The sequence below is a fragment of the Simochromis diagramma genome, unplaced genomic scaffold (genome assembly GCF_900408965.1).
Source record: "Simochromis diagramma unplaced genomic scaffold, fSimDia1.1 OVJJ01000384.1, whole genome shotgun sequence".
In the NCBI taxonomy this organism is placed as follows: Eukaryota; Metazoa; Chordata; class Actinopteri; order Cichliformes; family Cichlidae; genus Simochromis; species Simochromis diagramma.
In genome coordinates, this window is record NW_024386781.1 from 20,937 (window position 1) to 41,820 (window position 20,884).

A 20,884-nucleotide genomic window follows, 5' to 3' on the forward strand; every position below is an offset into this window, starting at 1 on the left:
GCTGGATAAACAGAAGCTCACTCAGGAACGAGGCCACACAGAGCTAAAGTTTCACTTGCAAGAGGGAAGCAGTTGTCTCCAACCCACTTCAACTTGCTTTCCCCCTGCAGGTTGTTTTTATTGGTTACACACATGAATATTCATAAAGCTTGTTGCTGTATTACCTATAAGAAATTACTATAACTGGTTACAAAGTGTGATTGTGCTGTGCAAGGATGATTATACATTGTGTGTGGTTATATGATGGGAGTGCAGCTCTCCCAGATTGTTGTTGGTAGAATCTGTTCTTCTCAAGGCTGCTTGTTCCCCTTATCAATGTCATGCACGTATTCATATGCGTAGGTTACCTAGATAGCAAAAAGAAGCTTTCTAGCTTTCTAATTGGCATTGTGTAGCTTTTTAAATGGCAACACATACATTAAACCTAACAGTTGGTCTGTTCCTTAATCATTGTCTAACAGTATGTATATGAGAGCCATGTAATGTCCATGTGTGCATGCTGAAAGAGACTGTGCTGGTCTGACCCCCCTCCTCCTTTCAGGTTGGAGCCTGCTGGAGTCCGATGGTTGACACCAGGTCTGAGGAAGTGTAAGTGTGTTTTTAATGTGATTCATGAAAACAAAGCAGCACACAAACCATCTTCAAACTGTCACATCACTCATTCACATCTCTGATGTCATCTCTCTCATCAAAGTGTCAATCAATGAACAGCTGATGGCTCAATAACTGCAGCTGGATTGTGTTTGTTCTCTCATCAGATTCCTGTCAACTCACAATCGACACAAACACAGTTCACACAAACCTCCAACTGTCTGACAACAACAGGAAGGTGACACGTGTGGAGGAGGTTCAGTCATATCCTGATCATCCAGACAGATTTCATGTTCGTCAGCTGCTGTGTAGAGATGGTCTGACTGGTCGCTGTTACTGGGAGGTCGAGTGGAGCGGATATGTTTATATATCAGTGAGTTACAGAAGAATCAGAAGGAAAGGACGCAGCGATGACTGTTGGTTTGGACACAATAATCAGTCCTGGAGTCTGAACTGCTCTTATGATGATCCTCATTCAATCTGGCATAATAACAGACAAACATGGATCTCCTCCTCCTCCTCCTCCGTCTCTAACAGAGTAGCAGTGTATGTGGACTGTCCTGCTGGCACTCTGTCCTTCTACAGAGTCTCCTCTGACACTCTGATCCACCTCCACACCTTCAACACCACATTCACTGAAACTCTTTATCCTGGGTTTTGGGTGGGTACTCAGTCCTCAGTGAGTCTGTGCTGTGTAAAGAGTGTCCTACTGTTAGAGAAACACTGACTGTTGAAGAGATCACTGGTGTATTTGCCTTCAAACTGGTCAGACTGGTCATAGTAAAGTTCACTTTTAAAGATGAAGCTGTTTTGTAGCTGTCAGTGTGAACACACTGATCCAAGCTCAGCTCTAACACTGTTTGCTTTATTTGGAATATGAACAATGCAAACATTTAAAGCTAGGATGTTTGTTTACAGTCTGCTATATCCTGTTCAACTTTCTATGTTCACCACAGCCAGTCAGTTACATATCCGGGGTATTTTTCCACTTACAAAAACACTGCTAAATGGTCTGTATTTGTATAGCGCTTTACTTGGTCCTAAGGACCCCAAAGCGCTTTACACATTCAGTCATCCACCCATTCACACACTGGTGATAGCAAGCTACATTGTAGCCACAGCCACCCTGGGGTGCACTGACAGAGGCGAGGCTGCCGGACACTGGCGCCACCAGGCCCTCTGACCACCACCAGTAGGCAACGGGTGAAGTGTCTTGCCCAAGGACACAACGACCGAGACTGTCGGAGCCAGGGCTCGAACCGGTAACCTTCCAATTACAAGACGAACGCCTAACTCTTGAGCCATGATCACAAATGACAATAAACTGTCACGCAAAGCTGCCTTTAAACCCATGAAGTTAATCCGGGGTTTCACCTGTGTCTCCACATGAAGGGGGTGCTGTTGGCTGCATCTGACTAATATAAAAGAGCTGTTTCACGAATGATCTTCTTCCACATTATATTTTTCCTTTGAGAATAAGACAGAACAAAAGACATGCTGTGGAAGAGAGACAGATACTAAATAGATATATTTAGTATCTTATAGTAATAAGATAATGCTTAGTCTTATCTTATATATGTTCCTGTACAAAGCCAACAAGTGTGAAAATCCAAGAAAAAGCTGAGTGTGTTTTCTTTAAAGTTCAGATGGAACTTGGTGGACTAACATGCAAACTGAGGCTGTATTCAGGACTTTGTGAGACTGGTATATGAAGATTGTGAGTTAATTTGTTTGTTAATGTATCAGCTGTTTTGTCACTTTATGATGAGATGTGTGAGCCTCCTGACTCACAGCTTCTTCTTCTTGGTTGGCAACCAATGTTAAAGGGAACCCCGGTTTTTAAGACATGTTTGCGCTAAAATATGTACTGTGCTTTCAATAACACATATACGCCAAATGTTTTCCTGTTAAGTACATTTTATATAAAACCAGTAGGCCGCCATTGTTATTTACTTCTCAATGGACTCTGGGTAGTGATGTCACACGGTTGCACCGCATCCAGTTCACAGTTAGCAGTGCACTGGAAATGACTTCTGTTCAACTTTTACAGTTTGAACCACAGTAAACAGAGAGAGATAATGAAAAGAGTCAACCAGTACTTAGTTTAGATGAACATGAAAACAATCTGTCACACAAGGACGCAAGAGTGAGGGAAAATTTCTGGTGTCTATGCGGCTACTGCTTGCCAATGTCAATGGCGACTGAGAAGGTTTGTTGTAAAGTATCAAAAACCTTTTTGAAGCCGTATGTCTTAATCTAGATGTTCTTTGGGCAGTCCTTGTTGGCTTCCATAACCGGTATCCAGTGATGATGTGATGAATCGTGCTTCCGGTGGTCAGAACACCGGGCCCAAAGTATTCTGCATTTAAAAAGACTGTTGTGTTTTTAACATGTTTTAATGCTTTGTATCTTGTTCGATTTAATCTCAACAAGCCCCTAAAAACAGTCAGTGATCATTGTCCGCTTCTCATGCTTTTTATTACCGCTGATCTTTTTAAAGCTCAGTTTTTAAACCCTTATGATGTAACTACAACCCAGCCCATGCAGCAGTATATTAATGACTAACCTCATATTGTGGATGGATCATCTCGGTGGTTATCCTGATGTTTGGTCCGTTTGCAGCATCCTGCCATGAGATTGCATTTGCTCCTAACCATCGGTAACCCTCACTTTAACTTTTATTGAGAGGAAACAAGTCATCCGTTCGTTGGTGTTCATCCTCCAGCTTTACTGTTTATGTTATGCTAACATATCTTGTCACGCTAGCGATCACGTAGCACATCATTATATACCAGCTAGCCAAACTTCAGTAACCCTACAAATGTTGCTGATGTTTACTTCCCTGTCATCATTGATGTTGGAAGTGATAGCAGAGCTGTACGTTTTAATTTGTTTAATAAATCTCTCAGTCAGAACATGGTATATTATATTTAGACGGAAGCTAGCAAGCTAACGCCCTGCTAACTTCTAACTCAGTTAAATGTCATAAATTCCATTTTCATGGATGCCTGGATGTTAAACTTCATTGTTACACCTTGCAGAGCAGCCACACTAATCATTTAATTACAGATGAACAAATTTAGACAGTTTTTCAATTCTCAATAATGCCGCAGGGATCATTTGACGTTTGCAGTGGAGTTTGAGCCCAGAAATGGCTTATAATGTCAGACTCAAAGACCGGATAATGCAGGTCTACCACGTCTTAACCAGGTCACTGATTAGCAAGTTAATTGAAATGGTTGCTATTTTAAAAAACTTTAAAAAACAAAACAGGTTAGCTGAACGAAAGCACCTATACTGCCGACAACCAATACATGTCATCATCCCAGAATGCATTGTGTGCGAAAAAACATGGCCGCTCCCACGGCTCCAAAATAGCTTTAAACAACAAAGATTTAATGAACAACAAAAAAATTGTAGTTATTCTGAAGTATGTTTTTATGTAGTGGAGATAATTTGTAACATATTTAGAGTCCATCCATCCATCCATCCATCCATCCATTCGCTACCGCTTATCCTTTTCAGGGTCGCGGGGGGTGCTGGAGCCAATCCCAGCTGTCATAGGGCGAGAGGCGGGGTACACCCTGGACAGGTCGCCAGTCTGTCGCAGGGCCAACACACAAGGACAGACAACCATTCATACTCACATTCACACCTAGTGGCAATTTGGATTATTCAATTAACCTATCCCCACAAACTTGTGGGGATATTTAGAGTAACTTGTCATAATAGTCGGGGTTCCCTTTGAGGCGCATAACTGCCCTCACAGCTCAGTGGATATTTAAATATATATAAAAATATATATTTGACACATTTGAGGAACTTCTGTAATAAACAAAAATATATACAGTATATACTAGCGGAAAATTACCACGACATTTTCTTTTTTAATGTAATCCTGTTTTACAGTGAACGCAAACCTGTGACATCTGGGCTTCTGCTGCATATCTGAGATTTTTTTTATTTTTTCCAAATAACGTGGATGTTTCTTGTAAAATAAATGAGAAAACATGATTTACCACAGGGGTGTCCAACTCCAAGTCCTTGAGAACTACCTTCCTGCAGCTTTTAGATGCATCCCTACTCCAACACAGCTGTATCAAATAGTTGGATTACCTTTTCAGCATGCCATCAAGTTAGGTAAAGCCATTCATTTGATTCAGGTGTGTTGAAACAAGGATGCATCTAAAGCTGCAGGAAATTAACTCTTGAGGACACCTCTGATTTACCAATTACAGACAGTATGCAGTAACCTTTAAAGGTTAATATGTATATTTTTAATCTGCTGCTACGTGCTGGACGTTCTTCTGCTGGGGACACTAAGGCAGAGCTCAGCTGCAGATAGAGGGAACAATTTAGCTGTACGTCAATGTGGATTAGGATGGGTTTAAAAAAATAGATTTTTCCAATTCAAATCTATTCGAGTTTGAATAATGTGATATTCATTCAATAAATTCTTTAAATATAAATGTATTTTGCCAGAAACACCAGCATGTCAGGTTAAAAATCACAAAACAATTTCAACAACCACCAAACAGCTAAAAAGCAGAAGAGGATTAGGGCCACTGGGGGGGAAAAAGTGGGCACCTCTTTTGTTTTTTTTTCCTTTTCCAGAATTCTGGAAAGTAAGAAAAAAAAAACAGTTACCCACTTTGTCTTTTTTTCCAGACATTAATTCTCTCTTACTTTTGTTTTGCTTCCAACGCAATAAAAATCACACTTCCTGCACAGCTCTTTCTCTCTCTCAGTGTCCTTCAAGAAATATTTCCCATCTCAATTGCTCCCTTAATTGCCCTCTTAATTGCTTCCTTATTATGCACTAGTCTACCATTGTGTACAGCGCTGTCGGTCGCTGTTTACAAAAAACCCCCAAAACAACTGTTCAATACCGAAGAAATTTAAACTTTTTAAAATGATGCAAAATTGCAAAACACTTAGCTGTGTCTCTAGTAAAACATCTGCTTCACTTCCAGAGCATCAGATAATGTCCATATGCTGATTCATGATTTTTAACTACTGCAGATGTATAGATAAAAAAAATATGGATATGTACTGATAAGTTATCAGTATGTCTGACTGTCTGAGTCGTTAATGTTACTGTAATGAATAATCCAGAACATGTCTGCAGGTCATGTCATCCAGATCATTATGACTGAGAACCTACAGAAACAAAAGTGCTTTGCACTTTGGGAGGAACACGCTTCAAAATTCAATAATCCCGAACATTTCAGGATGTGGTGGACTACTGTGTGGATGTTTTCTAGTTAAGGTCTTAGAGATGTTCTGTTTATTTCCAAAAAGTAATGTCCACGTTATGTAAAAAAACAAAACAAAAACAGAGATAGACCAAAGAAGCCCAGATGCCCCAGTTTTACACTGGGACATCTTGAGCAGCTTACCTTTGAGGATATGTGAGAAGCTGGCAGCGTTAAATTTACCTTAAAACCTCCACGTGGGCATGTGATTTGGTCTGTGCATATCAGGCGATTGGTGCACGCCCATTTAAGGTTTTGTAAGGAGACAGAGATGTTACGTGTATTTTTAGACATTTGCACGCACAGGAAGGTTTTTTTTTTTTAAGTCAGAATGATCAGATTCATAAAGCTGAACATAGTAAATTGTGTGTAAATGATATTTAGTCAGGTTTGGATGTACTCATTTGTAAAATAGTGTTATGTGCGTTCAGATTACATCCTATTTGTGATTTGTGGATTGAAGCACACTTGTGTGAGTCCTCAAAAGTTACACACAAATCATTGCACACATTTGTAAAACTTAGTTTACACTTTATATCGGACGCAATTGCAACTCTTTGGAGACAAATTTCTGTCCATACCCATATGGAAAAGAAACAGTAAAACCTTATAAAAGACTTACATAAGATGTGGCCTACTTCATATAGTGAATCATATAAGGCTTATATAATTTACTCATGAAAGTGGCCACTTTCTCATTACTTTTATTACTTTCTATGTTCTTTTAATAAGTATCCAAAACATACAAGTTTCATTTATATGATTTTTTTAAGGGATCTTATATCTGTTTTCACTCTTGTATGCTTTTCATATAAGTTTTGCAAAAGACAGATACAAACAGATAAAAACTAAAATACTCTGACATGTAATTATTGAGAAAAAAGTGATAATATTAATATTGGCTGATATGAAAAAACAAAAACTGTAAATTTGAAGGGAAAGTAAGACACACATTGTCATGGAGAAGTTGTGACTCTTTTTAGATGATATGTGTTTGTTTCTGCACTGTGCTGCTGTTCCTGTATCTATTCTTGTGTTTATTGGTGGGTGGGTGGGGGTGTGTGTGTGTGGCTGGGGCAGGGATCTTAAGGCTTGGTGGATGTGGACCTGCCAGGAGTTTGGCCACACCTAAAGATCATCACACACCTGGTGCTGATCAAGCCTCGTCAGGGAACTACTTAACAGTGTGGCTAAGCACTCCTTGATGGGGGATTGGTGTGTGTGTGTGTGTGTGTGTGTGTGTGTGTGTGTGTGTGTGTGTGTGTGTGTGTGTGTGTGTGTGTGTGTGTGTGTGTGTGTGTGTGTGTGTGTGTGTGTGTGTGTCCGTCCGTCCGTCCGTCCGTCCGTGTCCCCGTGTCCCCCCTTACAGCTGTCTATGTTATTTTCCCCTGGGAGAAGTGTGGAACAGAAGAGAGCACGGGGAGTGTGGACACAAGGAAGCTGAAAGCACAAAACAGGGACTTTAGGAGAAGACAGGAGTCAAGGGAACGCACTGGGATTTATTGGGTCAACGTTTACTTCACTGTAAATAAATGCCCTGTTCACCGCAAAGTCCAGTGTTTGGGTCCTCCTTCCCCCGGCTTCCCCTCAGTTTGCCATACAGACCGGACACAAGTGCTTCCAATCGATAAGATAAGGGAGTTTATGCATTTGTCAGCAACCAGCTTCTACAAACTATTACATAGAAGTGTAGTTGAGGCTGTAGTGCTTGATCTGACTAAAGCATTGAATTTCATAAATCAGGCATGGGAACTCCAGGCCTCAAGGCCCTGTGTCCTGCAAGTTTTTGAGGTGACACTGATCCAACACAGCTGACTGAAATAGCTAAATGATCTCCTCAAAATATCTTGAAGTTGGATCATTTGATTCAGGTGTAGTTTATCCTGGCAAATGGTATGAGCACCAAACTTCAGCAAATCAGAGAATATATTGTGTCCTTCAACTTTTTCTTGTATATGTTTGCAGTGAGCAGTGTATCGTGTGTCTGCCTGTTGTAGGGCCATAAACCTAGCAAACAAGGATATAGTCACAGTGCCAACGACCATTTCTCAGTTCACTTAGTTTAAATGTAATAATTAGATTTTTTTTTTTTTTTTTTTTTTTTTTAAACATTGTTGGTTTATTTATCTCCTTGCCCTCAGGTTATTCCGTATTTTAATGCTTTTCAGTTTTAATGTTTTTAGTTTAAATACAGCTCATATTTTATATTTTTAATACCATTATTGTGTATTCATTGGAAATAACTGCCTAAATATTTCGTATTTTCCAAATAATTGACATTTCTACTTTTGTTTCGCTTGATGGATGAAAAATATTAGCTGGTTGCAACCAAAAATATTAGGTTTAATCTTGTATAATGTAATCTTGCATAATTATTAAACCAACTTCAATAAATGTTGTTGCACCCTCGGCAGCCTCTATTCTCTGCAGTGCAAGAGTGTACAGCTGATGCTAATCGAGCAATGTGAGATGTGGATAAAAGCATATCTGTCTTAGATAAAATAGTTGTGAGATTATTATTTTATCATATGTTATCCTATGCCTATAATCGAAATGTGTGAATCATTATACTGCCGTAAGCCACACCATACTCCATATTATAGAGAGTATAATAGTATGTAGTTGTAGTTCTAGTTTGCATTATACTTCTGAATTAAAAAGAATGTGAAAATCATTAGATAGGTTTGTATTATCATATACTGTTGATTTACTGTGAATGAGTTACACTGTTTCATGACATTTTATACTGCTGAGTTAAGAAGAGCATACTGTGTGCAGAGAGCACAAAGCACATTTCACAGGAGCTTCACCCCTGGTTGGAAGCAGATAAACAGGAAGCCAAGGTCATAACACTGGCTCACTGAATGTTAGAGAGTATGTATTTAAATGCACCTTAGAACACACATGCATCAACACTACAATGAGCAGGTGGAGGGAGGTTTGGAGTCTTCTCTCACCCCCGTTCTCTGCGGCCTGCTGGAGCGGGGGGCCAGGAGGAGGAGTTGGCCGTCCGACTGCGGTCTGGTGCACAGGCCCAGTAAAAACTTGTTTATGGAATGCAGTTCAACTGGGTGAGCCTGTTCCTCAGAAAGTACCAGAAGGTGCTTCAGGTGTTTCAACAAATCCCTAACAAACATGTCTGTCTTTGGACTTTGAGAGGAAACTTTGGTGCCAGAGACAGTCCACAGAGGCACAAGGAGAAAACACTGAAAGGCTCAGTATAGATTCAAAAGCTGGCAGCAGTTCTTAAATTATTTTCATCTTTTATTAGTGACAATATTAGAAAACAGTACACTGATTACATCTAAATCACGGCGCTACTTAAATTAATTCCTTGAAATATTATAGACTTCTTATTCTATTTTAAAAAGTGCTCTTTTCTTGGACCTTTTTCCACTTTCAAACAGGCTAATGTAAGTTCCCATTCAGGCGCTTCGCGTAAACCGACACACCCAGAAACTATATTCCAAGTAAGTGTGTGGTGTGTCAGTTTTTCATTGGTTAAAAACTTTTCATCACCTTTCCCAGAAATACACACCCTGTTCTCACGTGACAGAAAATAAAGCAATCATGAAGCCCGTACTAAAGAAAGACCAAAAAAAGAGACGTAGAGCAATAAAGTGATGAATTTCACATCATTTAGCTTTTATTCTTTTTCTGTGTTGAGGTTTCACAAAAAGCAATAATGTCTGATCATTCAGATATTTTAAACAAGTAAGGAAAGAGTCACATTAAAAGGTCAGATTCATTATTTTATTTTCATATTGATCTTTTTAAATCGGGCTGCATTGCTGACTGTCATCTTAATTTGTTTGTATATTTGTAGATATTCACCTGACAGAGAGACTGCTCCATCTCTTCTATAAAACGAAACTTACCTCTTTCTTAAATTTGGAGGTTTTTTTCAACAATAATATTAATAATTGCTAATTAATGAATAATTAATGAATAAGCTGTCAGTAAGATCAACACACAGAGTCCTGAAACAATAAGCAAACAGAAACTTGTTCAATTTGGAGTTTTTTTCAACAATAATATTAATAATTACTTATTAATAAATAAGCTGTCAGTGAAATCAACACACAGAGTCCTAAAACAATAGGGAAGTAGAAAGTTAGAGCTCGAGAAACATTTGAATGATTTAGAAAACTTTACTGCTCCACGGCTTGTGGCCTTCATCAGGATCATCATCACTGTCATCTTATGCTCTTCTCCGTGGAAGGAGCTGAAGTGTTGCCAGAAATGTCTGATCTGTTTCTGCAAGACACAAAACAGAGCCAATGTGAGAGCAGAAACTTTGCTTCCACATTTCAAATTCAAAGCCAGAATTATTCAGGAGCTGAGGTGCAGGTTTCCTTCTGTCTGAATAGTTAGTGATGTCATTTATCATAATTCACTGTTTTCCAGCAGATGTTAAATTGGATAGCTGGAATAAATTCTTACATGAGATGTCGATTGATTTGGTGTAGCTCACTGTATTACTCAAAAAAAAAAAAGGAGTACCAAGTATGACATTTCTGGGCGCGATCGTGGCTCAAGAGTTGGGAGTTCGCCTTGTAATTGGAAGGTTGCCGGTTCGAGCCCCGGCTTGGACAGTCTCGGTCGTTGTGTCCTTGGGCAAGACACTTCACCCGTTGCCTACTGGTGGTGGTCAGAGGGCCCGGTGGCGCCAGTGTCCGGCAGCCTCGCCTCTGTCAGTGCGCCCCAGGGTGGCTGTGGCTACAATGTAGCTGCCATCACCAGTGTGTGAATGTGTGTGTGAATGGGTGGATGACTGGATATGTAAAGCGCTTTGGGGTCCTTAGGGACTAGTAAAAAAGCGCTATACAAATACAGGCCATTTACCATTTACTTATAAGGTATTATACAAAAGAAGTGCAAACGCCTGCTGTGTTACAGTGCTGAACTGAGACTCCCGAGCTTGACTACAGATTCCTGAATAAAACAGGGTCTTCAGCTCTGACTGATTTTGATTCTAACATTTGTTCTGCTCTTTAGGTATTTAAATTAACCCAGAGAATTGGGCAGTTGGGTTAGGAGCAGTTGTGAGAATGACACGTGTACTAATGGAAAATTTTAATAGACACACGGAAGCATTCATCATCTCTGAGTGGGTGTCAGAGATGATGGCAATGGAGTGGAATGCAGTTCAACCAGGTGACTCAGGTTGTCAGAAAGTAGCCTACCAGAAGGTGCCACAGTGCTTAACAGTTCCCAGACCCTGGACAGGTCACCAGTCTGTTACAGGGCTAACACATAGAGACAGAAAACCACATTCACATTAAAAAGACACGTGCGCATACACACATACACACACAAATAGAGGTGTGTGTGTGTGTGGGGGGGGATTCTTAGCTCAACTGTTGGCTTACAATATCATGAAGTGTAAGCTTTTCTCCCACATGAGCCCCAGACACAAAGCAAGCATGAACCTAACAGCATGCCTCCAAAAAAAACCTTAAAGGAAAATACAATGAAAACCAGTTTCAAAAGTGAAATGTTTAACAAAATACATGTAAAAATAAAATAAATGTGTTTAAGAGGCTCACAAACTATCAGGAGAAAATATGTGTAAAAAGGTGTGAAAAGAGCAGCTGAGACTGAACCAAAGGGATTCGTTCAGGTTCAGTCGTCGGTCTCTGGAAGATTCTCGAATCACCGGCGAGAGCTGAAGCCACAACAGGGCCGTCGACGACGAAAGCCAAGTCCCGCAGTCGTCTGCGGCTCTGTGGGTGAATAAAGAGTATACGTCCGGAGAAAATGCTCCTCACTTTGTACAACCGGGAGGCCCCGCTCTATCTCTTGGAAACGAACAATGAGACACCTGTGGACTGTACTCTACGTCATCGTTGGAGCTACCCAAGGTAATTATTATCATAAAGATTATTTTTGCTTGGGGGTTGGGGTTGTTTCGTAACGCCAGGCAACGTTTGCTGAACATCTACTGTCGTCTTCGGTAAGACCTTCGTGCGTGGCCTGTTTTAAGTCAAAATGTGGTCGTTTTAGACGTCTTTTCAACTTCAAAGTTAGACTAATTTCAGACATATTTTTATAACGTGTCTGTTACTGAGCTCTCAGAGGTTTTTAAACACTATACAAGAGCAGTTTCGCATTGTTAAACCCATGAAGTGGGATGTGCTAGTAATAAAATAACTTATTAACACTTTGCTGTTTCGTAATTATTAAGCATTCACGGGATAATTGTATTTGTATTGTATTGCATCTGTTATCAAACGCCTTCCGTGTCACAGTCCTGAACAGCGGAGTTCATCAATCTTTAAATACAGTTCTTTAAACAAAAATGTCCATGAAAACGAAGCAGTAAATAAGTGAGGAAGGTCCGATAAAAAACGTTTTTCTGGAAACAAAAAAAGGGCAGAAATCTGTGGCCAAAAGCAGAAGAGAGTAAAATGAGTGAAACGAGAACGAAATAAAATACAAAACCCTGTTGATCGTGGTGTGAGCCCGTAAACAGCCCAGTGTGTCTAAAATAATGTTGAAAATCATCCCTAAATAAAATTATAAGCAAAGAGATAGGTAAAAGAAACTAAAATGAAAATAGAAAAAAATGAAATGTTAAACAAAAACATATTAAAAGGTAAAATAAGTGTGTGTAAGAGGCTCACAAAGAATGAGGAGCTGAGACTGAACCAAAAGGTTTCCTCCGTGGAAGAGTCTCTGCTTACCGTCACAAGCTAAGGCAAAACGTCCCCCTGTCGACACCGAAGCCGAGAAACGCCGCGGACGCCAACGACGTCCACTCAATGTTCAGAACATCGCCGCGATGAATGTCTATAGTCTATATCGAGGGTTTAATGTCGTGGTGCGGGACCTATCCATCCCGGCGTTAACTCCGGCGTAGAGTTAGGGAGGAGTCTACGCAGCCGCGTCTCACTCCTCGCCTTTTTACTCTACGCTAAGCAACGACCTAAAGAGCTCAACAGAAGAGCCCTTTTAAACCTGATTAATATCCCCCATGGGTCTCTGTCTCTGTGCTGGAACAGAGATAGACTTGTGGTTTGTTTTAGTAGTGATACAAAATTAGTTATTCTTTGCGCTTTGTGGCTTTAGTTATTTTTCTGTTGCTTTTTTTTTCACGTTTCTTAGATAAAGTGGAGACAACCACAGGGGTTTTATCATTATGAGATACTCTCATTTGCAAATAAATACAGATTTTAATTAACTTTTGGCACTCACCAAACTACGAACTAAACGTGACAAAAAGAAGTAAAAGTGAATAATGATGTTCAGTGAGGTGACAGGAACTGAACTTAAAGAAGGTTTCCGTGGTTATCAGGCTCTATGTGAGGCTGTCTCACTGCAGTCTGTGAAATGTAGCATTTTTAAAGAGGGAAAAGTGCACATTATGGGGTTGGAGATGTTCATACCACAGACAATTGAGGTGTGAACATGTTCAATTTGATTTTAGTTCAAACACAAAAAAAGTTTGGCCTAAGATGATTTCAACAGAAGTCGAGCACAGAGCAGCTAAAAACATTATCAGGGTTATTTTAGTCAGCATTAACAAATATTATACAGTTACTGAGTGTTACTGAGCTTTGAATGCTGACTGATGACCTTTAATCTCTGTGCTCTGTGTTGTTTCTCTTTTAGATGTAACAGCTACACCTGGAGAGCATGTTGTTCTGATGTGTCAAGATCCAGATAACAACTTCACAGGTGTAAAGTGGACCAGAGCTGACCTGGGAGAAGAATATGTCTATTTAGAGCGGGACGGGCACTTTGAACCACGCAACCAGCATCCGTCTTTTCACAACCGGGCGGCTCTGGATGAGCGAGAGAAGAAAGATGGGAATGTGTCTTTAAATCTGAAGAATGTGACAAAAAACGACACCGGGGCATACGAGTGTCGTGTCTTCATCAATGAATCATATAAATCCATCTGCAATGTCACACTAAGAGTTGTTGATCCTCCAGGTGAGTGAGTAGAGTTGAGTGTGTGTGTGATCAGAGGTGAAGCTGCTTCCTGCTTGTTGATGCTTGTTTCTAAAGATGTTGTTGATGAGACTTTGTAGAAAGCAGCTGGTCTGAGTGATGTGATCAGAGTGCAGTAGATAATGTCTGACAGCAGTCTGAAGAGGAAATGGATTGTGTTCTGTTCTGGTGTTTTTTTGTTTGTTCGTCTTATCTGCACAAAACTAAGAGATCCACAGTCCATCAGCCTCCACATGAAATGTTTGGACTCTCTCAGAGCTGTCTGTTACTCTAATAAAACCGCCAACAATTATTCTTAAATACTTGTTTTGTGTATTCTTACTTAAAATCGGAGGGGATGATACATGCAAATTATGTATGTAAAAAATGTAAAAAAGTAAAAAATGTAAAGAATCCAATGAACTACTTGGATGTTCTGTTAACTACAGTGAAACAAAGACAAATGCAGGTTGTACGTCCTGTTGGAGCTATTTGTTTTTTATTTTTTATTATTTTGAAATTAGTTAAAGTTTGTTAGTTTATTTTTATTTTGGGGTTTATTTGTCGGTTAATATTTTGTTTTTAAATGATTTGTTTTGTTTGTTGTTATTTTGTTAGATTAGTCAGTAAGAGTTGTAGGGCCATTTTTGTTTCTATAAATAAAGAGACTGGTATAGGACCAGCATGCATTGGGGTGGGCCTATGGTTTTTTACCAGAGCAGGAGAAGCAGCAGGAAGGATCTTGTTATTGCTTGCCAAAATGGATAAACAAACCAAAACTCTCAACTAAAAGGTTTGGACAGTGGACTTCTTTTGCCTGCGTACGAAATATTACCTCAGTGCAGCAGTGGCTTGTGGACTTTAAGTTGTGGGACGTTTGATCTTTCAAAAGTAAAGGAATTGCCACTACACGTCCTTTTGGCCTGAAAGTGTTTAAAATACCCAAAAAAGATGTGACGTTAGGACAGAGTTAAACCTGGAAGTCAGGCGACAATAATTAACACACCCAATCAGACTATTTTATTGTAAATGTCAAAATGGTGTGTCAGTGTGAGTCACATTTAAATATTCATCCTTATTTCAGTGATTTAAAGTCCTTCTAACTGTCCTGTAGCCTCTGGGCCGCATGTTAAGGGACAGCATAAAAATAATGTTGTGAGGACAGATTTCATTCTCTGTAGAGAAGTTTTTTCTCTGTGACATATAAAGGTGAAATAGAAACAATGCTTTAGGTCTTCTGTGTTAAAGACACAAATGAAGAAAATCTCAGGCTGGAGATGAATAATTTGTTAAATTACAGAACAGAAAATAAAACATTCATCAGGAGCTGAGAGTTCATTATCTTTAAGTGTAAAACTGAAAATGAAAGCTGAAATGTGTTTGGCTCTTAAAGGCTGGATCCTGTTTGAACCTGTCAGACAGCAGAGGGAGCAGCATGGAGGAGCTCAGCATGTTTACAGTTTGATGTTTTCTGGTCTTCTATTTAAATAAAGACACTGTTTCCCACATAGAGCACAGAGCTAAACAGATTTTTATTTTTAAATAAACACTTAAACCTTTATCACGTTATCTTGTTTAATCCTGATTAATCTTCATCTCTGACTCTTTTAATGACCACCATGAGTGAGGGAGCTGCTTCCTGTACACTTCAGAAGTCTTTTCACAAGCACAAGTCGCCCTCTGCTGGCCAGTTTAAGAGAATGCAGCTACAATGCTTGAACTAAAGCTGATCTTCATCAACCACACTGCGGTGGGTGGATGGTGGGATTGTAATTCAACTGTTTCAATACAGCATGTATTCAGAAAGGGTAGTTAAAAGTCTCATTCAGCAAACTACTGCACACTTCCTCACTGCATCATCTTCACTACGTTCAAGTAGTCAGATATAGATAATCCTGCAGACCAGAGCTCACCTGTGATGCAGATTTATTTTTAATGCTGTCAGTGAAAAATAAGATGTTTCACGCACAGAACCACAGAGCACTCATGCATTAGGTTTTCCTGCGATACTACATTTATCACAGCTGCTAAGTTCAACAGCAAACGTTTGCAAATGTTTATTTTTATTTACTTATTTCTCTTTATTTGTTTGTTTACAACAAAAACAATAAGACAAATAACATTTACAATATTAACCAGAGGCTCAAAACAGCAGAAATAATATTTGCACAATATAAAAAAGGGAGACAGAAACAATAAGGTTAACATTAAGACAACAATATTATTGACGAGACATGTATTTTTTAAATCCACAGAAGAGTGTATATAAATGGAAAACTGTTGTCTGTTGCAGATTTGGAGTTGTGCTCAAAGCTGGTTTATGAAAATTTTAAATTGAAGTTTCTTGTTACTAAGTTTAAATTTATGAATAAAGAATTCCCCATAAATTGTGAGCAGATTGAAACTGAAAAATGTCACTGTCTGAGACATTTTAAAAACACAAATCACAATTATTGACATATTTTCAGAATATTTGGATTTAATATCAAGCTTTCCTCAAAGATTGGGGTTTTTCCAGGGTAGCATATAACTAATTGACTTTTAAAGAAAGTTGATATTTATTATGTTGATTTAAAGTCTGTCATATCAAAGCAAATTCCACTAGAGGGCGCTCAAATACAAATAGATGTGGATCTGATGCATTTTCTAACAGTTTTCCTCTTTTTCAGTTCCAACAACAATTATGTAATCTCAGCCTCCTTCATGAGTCTGATTGTACTTGTACTAACTTAGACAGTCAAGCTACAAGGTTCTTTTCATTCTACATGTAAATATGTTTAATTTGTGTAATATGTAGCTTGCCATCACCAGTGTGTGAATGTGTGTGTGACTGGGTGGATGACTGGATATGTAAAGCGCTTTGGGGTCCTTAGGGACTAGTAAAGCGCTATATAAATACAGGCCATTTAATATCTTCATATCTTCACTCTCACAGCTCTGTCTGTTTTAGTTTTTGTTGACCGCTGCACAACAAGTTTTCTCTTGTTGCTTTAGAGCCTGTGATGTTTTAAGAGTCTGAATCGGGAGCTCATCACATTACTCTGTAAACTCTCAAAGCACTTTAATATACAAGCAATTCCACCTCTCGCATTATTGAGTAAAGTTGACAGCGAGTCAGGCAAATAGGCAGGCTCCATCCAATAGGTGTTTTCAACCACACCGTGGAGCAGTGTTTCTAAACATCTGTGCCTCATAAGCTCAACGCAGCAAGGAAACATCTAGATAAAGTTTAGAAACAGTTTAGATGAAAGCAGACGTCATCTCGGACAGCACACCTCTATCAGCCAGGCTCAAAAGGTTTCTGAGCCTGGCTGATGCTGATTAATGTTGGACAGGCCAGCACAGAGGCTTTGATCGTGACAGGAACAGGCCCTGAGCACCAGATCCAAAGAGGGTATACCACAGCCAACATGACATCATAAACAGGTGCCCATTTACAAAAAGCCTGACTGAGACTGTGTAGCACATACAGTGGGAGGGGGAGATGCTAGCTGGAATAGCATACACTGGACTTTGTGCTCCAATTACATTTTAGGGTGCTTGGTTTAAAATTCACTTTGGTCAGTCAGAGCCAAAAGTAAAAACAAACAAAATCTCTATATAATTTTATGTAGTACACTTGAAGCCCGTTTTATTCATTGTGTTACTGATTTATTGTACCTGATAATAATAAAGGCTTTCTAAAGGTACATGTAAGACTGTTCTCAAAATGTGCTTTAAAGGTTAGTTAAGGTTATTATTAGTAAGATGATCAGCGACTGTTTGATTTGTCACCATCGGTTGCTTGGAGCAAAGCTCAGGAGAGCGAGCTGCGTATTCTTATCTCTGGTTCAGCAGGATACCTGAGTGATTATGGGCTATATGAGCCAAACAAAAGCAGCAAACAGCTTTTATAATCACTTCTGCAAAACTGAAACTAACCGTGGCTCAAGCAGGACTGCTCACATTCAATAGCAGATAAATTGCTTACAAAAAAAGAAATTTCAGGTCATTCTAATTAAAAATCTGCTTTTTCCCCTTTCATTACACATTAAAAATCTTCATACTTTTTTTTCCCACCAAAGGATTAGGGTAAGTTTCACTGTATGCATAATAAAATGTACATACAGCATACACACATATCAGACCATGTTATACATGAACACTTAGATTCTCCAAGCGCTTAAGAAACAGGTGCAATGATTCCTCCATTACCTCCTTTAGCAGAGGATACACTGCAGCGTTCATTTTAAACTCCATCTTAGCTGGAAATGAAGCCTCTTTGTGTTTTTATGAATCTTTTAATGATTTAATTCCACGAGCAGCCTTACTGTACAGCTAAGTTCAGATAACAGCAACATAAACATTAGGTGGCATACCTCAGGGGTCCATACTAGGCCCCCTGTTGTTTATTCTGTACTTGCTCCCTCTGGGCGATGTGCTTCGTAAACATAATGTGTCCTTCCACATCTTTGCCGATGATATTCAGATCTACCTCCCTCTGAGGTTGAACTGCAATGTTTCTTTGCAGCCGCTACTCTCCTGCTTGTCTGACATTAAGACTTGGATGACTCTTAACTTCTTACACCTTAATGAAAGCAAAACTGAAGTCATTGTGTTTGGGCTTCCCAAAGATCCCAACTTCTCTCTTGACTTTTTGGGACCCCTAACCTCCGATTGCACTTCTTCCATTAAGAGTCTTGGTGTTATTTTTGACAATGCTTTTAAACTTGATAAACAAATCAGCTCTGTAGTTAAGGGATCTTTTTATCATTTGCGGATTTTAGCCAAAGTCAAGTCTTACCTTTGCAGGAACGATCTAGAAAGAGTGGTCCATGCTTTTATTACTTCACGGCTAGACTACTGCAATTCCCTCTATGCTGGCCTAGATCGTTCCTGTCTACATCGCCTTCAACTGGTGCAGAACGCTGCCGCTCGCCTGTTGACCGGTTCAAAAAAAAGAGACCACATCACTCCGGTTCTCTGCTCTCTCCACTGGCTCCCAGTTGCCTTTAGGATTGATTTTAAAATCTTACTGCTGGCTTTTAAGGTTTTAAATGGCACTGCACCTTCTTACCTGTCAGAACTCCTTAGTACTTATCGCCCCAGGAGATCTTTGAGGTCAGCCGACCTGATGCTTTTAGATGTTCCCAGGTATAAATTAAAGACAAAGGGAGAGAGGGCGTTTGCTGTGGCTGCACCCAGACTGTGGAACAGCTTACCTCCTCACGTCAGACTCTCCAAAAGCCTAGAAACTTTTAAAACCGCTCTTAAAACTCACCTCTTTTCATTGGCTTTCAGAAAGGTTTAATTTATTTGTTTTATTTATTTTTATTTTATTTTTATCAGCGAGGTGTTACTACGAAATTGTGTTCTATTGTAATTTTATCTGTATTTACTGTACAGCACTTTGGTCAGCCTTGGTTGTTTTTAAACGTGCTCTATAAATAAACGTGACTTGACTTGACTTGACTAGGAGAGTTTCCCAGCAAACTTGCCTGACTGGGACTCGTGCAGCGTCATTGTGGGCAAACCCTCAGTATTCATGTGAAAATCAGGAAACAACTGGGCCCACACTGTCCACAAAAACTTGACAGTGCCCAATAAAATTTTTACGATTGTACTGGGGACGATGCAATACAGTACAACTTTTTCTTTGGCAAAGGGAGGGTCTAAATTAGAGCTGGTGTTAAAGATTTTGCCCACAATATTGCATGCTTACATATCGAAGAACGCTTTTAACAATAATTAAATAATTAAAACAAATAACAATTAAAATGTTCAGACGTCTCTGTGCACCATGGATGTTGCGCATAGAGATGTCTGTGAAAAGTGGAGAATGAATATGTGCTAGAAACACATAAATGAGAGTCTGAGGGCCTCAGAGCTCCGGCCGTTTCACTTGTACTGAACTCATTTGTTGCATCTGAGTCACTTTTTTTTCTACATAATTAACATAGAAAACTCTGCAGAGATGTTTCTCATAGTCACGCGTGTTTATTTATTTCCTTATGGGGACATCTCATTGACATAATGCTTTCCTTAGCCGCTTACCCAAACCCTACCCATCATGAAATGAATGCCTAGGACAGGGCTGTGGCTCCCCACACTCCCTAGCAGATCATTACATGGAGAAACCTTTGGAATACAAGCATGCTGATCCACACAGGTATGCACACAGGTGTACACACGGGTATTCACAGACGCGGACTAAAGCTTTCTTGGCTGCTGCCTCAAAGCACACTGTGCGCTGTCTATCTTGCGTGCTGCACAATATCGTCTATTATTTAGTAACTATTGATATCTATGTCTAGCTAGTTTATTGTGATGGTGCTTTTTTTTTCTATTATTATGTTGCTCTTTGTTGTTTGCTGTCTCCTCTGTTTGTTTTTTTTTTTTTTTCTCCATACAGGTGACCCAGGAGTTTTTTTTGTTGTTTGTTTTTGTTTTTCTCTCTCTTCCCCCCCTTCTCACCGTCTCTTCTCCCCTTTGGTTTTCTTTCATTCTTTCCCCCTGTCCTATTAAAAAAAAAAAAAAAAAAAAAAAAAAAAGATGACAAAGGATGAACTGAAGCTCTGCCATCACGTGATGTCACATGCTGCTGTTTCTGATGTCACTTAAAAAAAAAAAAGAAAAGAAAAGAAATGAATGCCTAACCCTGAAACTTACCCTGAACCTAACCATAACCTAATTGTAACCCTGACAATAAAACCACATTTTGAGACTCAAAAATGCCTTCAAACTCGTGGAGATGGGATTCTGGTTCCTATAACGGCTGTTGTTAACAATTAAACTCACAAAATGAATGTTGTAAACCTGTACATGGTTAGCGTGCTCTCACTGACCCTTTATTTTTGGTTTTCACATTTCAGTTTTGGATGCTTTGACCTTTACTTGCTCTGTTCTTGGTTAGTTACAGTTTCATATTCTAACTTTTGTTCCTATTTGAGTTATTTCCAGGTAAGGTTGAGTTTTCTTTCATGTTCTACAAGCCCATCATCATCAATGGAGCTCCAGTGGAGAGGGTGCAGTCCTTCAAGTATCTTGGTGTCCACATCTCCTCAGACCTGACATGGGCTGCCCACATTCAGGTCCAGACCAAAAAGGCTAGGCAGCGCCTGTAT

The 20,884-nt window shown here is 39.5% G+C and overlaps 2 long non-coding RNA genes across 2 annotated transcripts; one reads left to right on the forward strand and one right to left on the reverse strand.

Annotated features, from left to right (window-relative positions):
• Positions 1-9,342: 9,342 nt before the first annotated feature.
• Positions 9,343-12,735, reverse strand: LOC120722625. The gene is made up of 2 exons (XR_005693553.1): positions 12,533-12,735; positions 9,343-10,103 (listed from the first exon to the last, which is right to left on the reverse strand). It is a non-coding gene; the product is annotated as an uncharacterized LOC120722625 (long non-coding RNA).
• A 5,278-nt stretch (positions 12,736-18,013) lies between these two features.
• Positions 18,014-19,650, forward strand: LOC120722631. The gene is made up of 3 exons (XR_005693556.1): positions 18,014-18,130; positions 19,237-19,539; positions 19,594-19,650. It is a non-coding gene; the product is annotated as an uncharacterized LOC120722631 (long non-coding RNA).
• The last annotated feature ends 1,234 nt before the right edge of the window (positions 19,651-20,884 follow it).